Source organism: Pimephales promelas, chromosome 23 (genome assembly GCF_988280905.1).
Source record: "Pimephales promelas chromosome 23, fPimPro1.hap1.1, whole genome shotgun sequence".
In the NCBI taxonomy this organism is placed as follows: Eukaryota; Metazoa; Chordata; class Actinopteri; order Cypriniformes; family Leuciscidae; genus Pimephales; species Pimephales promelas.
This window is the reverse complement of record NC_142791.1, coordinates 9717937-9723636: the sequence shown is the minus strand read 5'-3', so window position 1 is coordinate 9723636 and position 5700 is coordinate 9717937. Positions and strand designations below refer to the sequence as shown.

General features: G+C 38.2%; 1 long non-coding RNA gene across 1 annotated transcript; it reads right to left on the bottom strand.

The window, feature by feature from the left end:
* Window positions 1-2180: 2180 nt before the first annotated feature.
* Window positions 2181-5409, bottom strand: LOC148969401 (uncharacterized). The gene is made up of 3 exons (XR_016149587.1): window positions 5148-5409; window positions 3844-3928; window positions 2181-3718 (listed from the first exon to the last, which is right to left on the bottom strand). It is a non-coding gene; the product is annotated as an uncharacterized LOC148969401 (long non-coding RNA).
* Window positions 5410-5700: the final 291 nt, after the last annotated feature.

Below are 5700 nucleotides of genomic sequence, written 5' to 3'. Positions count from 1 at the left end.
GAGCGATGGCTTAATTTAGAGAGAACAAAGAATGAGCTTTTTTTTTTTTTTTTTTGGGTGACAATTACCAACATGAGCTGTCAGCCCATCCAGAGCACAGTAGGTCAAGCAGGACATCCTCTGTGTTAATTAAAGAGCTAGTAGATGTAAGATGGGTAATCAGAGAATATGTGCTGTAAAGGTTGTTAAAACATGTCAGTGGAGACAGGGCATGCAGAGACAAAGGGATTTTTTTTCTCAGACATCTATTTCGACATTTCAGCCTAACATTTAAACTCTGTGAATTCAATAGAAATTCAAGCCCTTTTATATTATTTATGTTCCATTTTGTGAAATATGCATTAAATCCCTTGGTTGGTTGTGGGGGGTTGGACTTCAGCTGTAAGGATGTGATGCTTTGTGTGTCAAGCAGAAGCCTGACCCTCCTCCGACTGGTTTCAGGACATGACCCACCTTGGTTCCCGTCTGGAGGGGCAACCAGGGCAGAAGCTGTTTGTAGGTTGTAGGACAGGCAGGAGAGTATCAGACTAGAAAGACATGACTTATGAATTCTGTATGTCATGACTTTGTGCTCAGGCATGGGGGCAGCTTTGAGAGAAGCTTGAGTGCAGACAGAATAACCTCAGTTACACTGTGTGCTCAATGTCCAGTGTTAGAGAATATTACTTTTGAGAGTAAAACGTCTCATTATTCTTGAACAGCAGTGTTACATTTGGCTTGCAGGTGAATGCCATTCAAATTTGAATGTTGTTATCCATTCATTTATATGATTGTTTGTAATAACTGTTATTTATATATTTCTATCATGTTTATATTTTTTATTATCGGGAATTGATTTATTTTTCCTTTTTAGGGAGACCTTTTAAACTGAGTTTAGTTGATTAGATTTCAAATCTGATAAAATTCTGAAAACTTGGGTCCACAAAAATGTTGGAAATCACATCAAAGTGCAAATAACATTATCCTGTATTTCCAAATGCATGTTATAAGTGACATACAGAGATGGAGTTTGTCTGGAGCAGCATTTACAGTGAACCTAGCCATTCAGTGACACTGAAAACAACCAGATCATTAACTGCTCGTGTGTAACTGCACACAAGGTCGTAACCAAGGTCTGAAAATTAGTGAGGTCCGGGGTGTTGTGTAAAGAATTGTGCTATAATAATGGTTAGGCTATTGGACCCACATTTCCCCATGGACATGAAGCAGCGTCCCTTTTTTAAGGAATTTGCCACCATATATATATATATATATATATATATATATATATATACTTTGTATATATATATATATATATATATATATATATATATATATACACATACGGGGGTTAAATTTGGATTTAATTATGTGTGGGGTAGTCTCTCAAGGGGGCTATTTTTTTTTTAAATAAATCATTAAATGGCACTTTATGGAGAGTTTTGTGCAAAGAAAGATACAAGTAGGTCTAGAAAAGTCTTATATTTCTGTAATTCACACAGGTCAAACACAAATATGCTGGCTGAATAGATTTAGTTGAGAAACACTGCTTTAATTATTGCATTTATGATGACTTTGTGAAATGTTACCTAAACGGCATGAGCCGTCTTCCAGATGGCCAATAACATTATTTGGCAAATTTCACTCTGTAACATACAGATCTGTATTATGCTATTGTTTTTGATAGTGTTATAGCCTACATTTCTTACAGATAATCACAATGATCATTGCGTTTGTGTTATCGAATGTGGTAGCTTTGTGCAATTGGAGTTTGTCTATAAGCTTTTTATTTTATTTTTTATTAACGCTGACAGTAAAATGTTGCCAGATATTGCTACGAAAAATATATAATAGAATAATAATAATAATAATCCGAAATTAGCTCAAAGCTTGTGTTTTGCAAATAAGATTAATCACTTACCCTAACATGCAACTTTCCACTTTAATAACTTCCTAAAGTGTCACATTAAATCAGAAAAACAGGTCCAGGAGATTACCGCACCTTTCCATTTGGTGGATCTGGCAACACGGAGGCTGCACTCGCGCCCTCATTCACAACAGGCTCTCAAACCCTGTTCACTGCGCTAGCTTCTCACACCAACATGAATTGCAAACACTCATATGAGGTGGTTTAAAGTATACACGGCTAATTAATCATTCAGAGAGCATGACATTTTATTTTAGAATATAAAAAAATGACTGCTGGCTACGGCCATGACTGCACACAGTGTGCCATGCTTAACTCTGAAACAAAATTGCAACATTTTGTGGACTAATTTGATATCTAATCTACACCATAATAAATATTATGCTTTAATTATTAGTTTTAATCAACTTTTGAACCCCCTGGGCTTTTTTTTTTTTTTTTTACAGTACTTGTTGGCCATGTTTTTCAACCACATATTAGGGGTCTGATTAACATGTTTTGAATGCGTCCGTTTGATTTCGCAGCAACTCCTGTGTGAACAGCTCTTACCAGGTACTTCATATCTGTTCGTGTGACATATTGTTAGCAGTTTGCGCCACCAGTTGAGCTACAGTGATTTTACCCCAACACATCACATAGGCCTACTGCTCATGTCCTCGAGTCTTCACTGCAATTACCACTGAGTAAACAGGGAAAATACGGCATGTCCAAACATGTCTTCAGTTGCATATCAAAGTGGTTGGAATTCAAATTAGTCAGCTTACTTCGTTTTGAGTTCTCTCCTTCCTCTTGCCTTCCCAGAGATATGTTTAATGTCTGTGTAAATGCTCCCAGCCACGTTTCACCTCTTTCCCTGCCGTGCTGTTTACTCCTCCAGCAGATGCTAGTTTTCCACCTTCTAGGCTATCTGCCATCGGGTTGTTTAGCAGGATTACATCTGTGTGGATCTGCGGTGGGCCTCTCGTCAAACCGACATGGCCAACAGTGATAGAGCTCAGCTTTAATGTCTATCATGCTCATGTTTTTACCCACGCACCAAACGCAGAGAAGACAGCCGGCAAAGAAAACAGCATATTAAGCCTCTTAATGATACAGTGGTCTATTGAAACGGTTTGTAAAAAAGAAAAATGTTTTTGAATCAATATCACAGATTTTGAGTGGATTAGCGCAAACGGTGTCTATTTGCACATTTCTCTTGGTTTGGTATCGTTTTAAGCTGCTTTCCCCCCCCCCCCGTTAGGATTAATTATGCCCCTTGGAACACTATTAATTTATGATTACGGTGTGCGTCTAATTAGTTGTTAACAATTGGCTCTTTCTACAAATCATCAGCTGTTGATATGTTGTTAACCTTTTGTGTTTTGCAAATACATCACACCTAGTTTTACGGATTAACAAGTTTGTGGACGTGTTTTCGTCTGAATCGCATGCCTCTTCTAGTCTCATTTGCCAGCTTATCACATACACACTCTCAGAAGTAGCTGAATGTCAATCCGGACCAGCTTTGAAGATATCATCCTATTTCACTGCCGGAACATCCTGATAATATATACGAATTCTCCGTCTCCAACTTTTCGGCATATGTTTATCTCAGACTTTTAATACATGGTTCATGTGTGTGGTGCGTTTTATATTTCACAGGCATCCTCGTGTACATTGTATGGACCGTTGGATGTTCGCATTAATATTCACAAATGCGCTCTGAGGAGTTTCATTGTCTTCTGGCTAGGAACAAAGAAAACATTTCCCCAGAAGCCCAAGTTCAGTTTTCCTAGTCGAGGAGAGTGGAAAGACAAAAAAGCACGGCTGTCCCTATTTGCAGAGTAAATGCAGGAATCCAGGAGTGTTTGAAAAGAGAGAGGAGAAGGGAGTCAGGGGTTAGAAACATAAAGTCTTCTGCTTTGATGTAATATGCTCTGTGTTTACATGATCTGTACCTCTTTGATGTTAACGGAAAGTGTCGGGAGTGCAGTATCAGGGTATTATCCGAAGGAGATACCTTCACCTCTCCGTGAGCAGCACCTGAAGAGAAAGGGTATCCTGAAAACAAAAACACCCTCACAAAAACTATAACCATATATTGTACTAAAACATCAAAAATTCTATCAATATTGTATCAAAAGCATCTTGAGCCATGGTTTTGCGGTGACATTGGCACACGTTGGCTGCGTTCACACAGTCAGTGTTTGGGATTTAAAACTGGTGTGACACTCAAATCGTCCTGATCAATATTCGAGAACAAAAATGTTCTATTCTCATGACAAGTATGAATATCACGTGTAACCATATAGCAGAAGAAATGGTGACTCCAGAACACTCTAAATTCTTATTGCCATTGACGTGATAACAATTAATAGACGGGTCTAATCGAGGTGCGAGTTCATCTGTCAAATCTTAATTAACCAACAGCGGCTTTGAATGCTGTAGAGCAAAACGCATAACTCCCCTTGCTGTTTGCAGCCATTGAGCCCTGCATGGCACTTATTTGGGAAAATTTAAGTAACATTTCCTCATTTTCTTTTTCCCCTTCGTTCTTTTACTCCTGTTTTGTGTGTAGATACAGTATCATACTGGGGAAAAATGACTTTTTAATGAACTTTTAATTAGTTGTTTTAATTATTTGTTTTCCAGTTCAAAATATCAAAAAATCCTCGAAACAAGATACATTTACTGGAGAAGCAACATTGCATAAGGTATTATTGTGTCATTTGTATCTTCTCTTATTACAGTGGTGGTGGTGGATCCCTCACCCCCCACTCGCATTTTGGGGGAGGGCGGTATTGTACGACTGTTTGATTGACACACTTACTGTCCAATTATTCTAGGTGGTCTTGGAAATGATTGGCTGGAGTTTTTCGAGTCCTGCCCATTCCACAGATTATTAAATTGCTTAATTTTCATTTCAGTGCTTCTAACTCAGTGGCTGTAAGTGGGCTAGGAATAGGATTTTAAGTGATTTTGAAAAAAATGGTCAAAGAAGAAAATCACATAACTTGAAATAAAAAGCTATTTGAATGCTATTTAAGGTAAAACTCTTATTTGAGGGAGAAAACTCTTCTGAAAAAAAAAAAGACGTTTTGAAATTCAATGGGAAGGCATTCAGGCATTGGGAAGGTGTTGAACATTCTTCATAATATCTTCTTATGTATTCCACAGAAGAAGAAAAACATATTCTCTTTAAAAGCTTAATATTATAGTTTTAAAAAACAGATACTAGTATACTCTGTGTCGTTATCCTTACCTTCCTGCAGCAGTCTCATCCCATGCAGGACATGCCAGATGTGCCGACCCCCCTTCATAGTGCCTCCTCAGACACACCCTGCGGCATGAGGGGGATGTTCACCCAGCAGAATAAGAGCTGAAGAGACCTTACCGTGAACTGTGGACATGCTCTTCTGAAGACACTGGTTTACAGAGCAAGAGGATGTGTACTGTAAACATTCCGTCTGCTTACGGTTGGAGAAAAGGCTATTAAGACTTGGCAGGGGTTGAGGGTCAAGAAAGGCTTGGAGCTGCAAGAACCATATATGGAAGCATTCTGACATTTAAAGAGAGATTGTTCACAGAGAAAATATTTGGAGCACATGAAGAAAACAAAGCCACCATAATTACTCACAGCAAAAAGTAATTGTGCCCCACATCTAGAAAACCTTTAACTTCGGTGATAGTTTGTAAGGACGCATAATTGTATTGTAACTAACACATGACATTTTAACAACAAGCCTGTTTCACCTAGAACAACATCTTACAACCAAGTGAGCTGCCTTAAAGGAATAATTCACTTTCAAATGAAA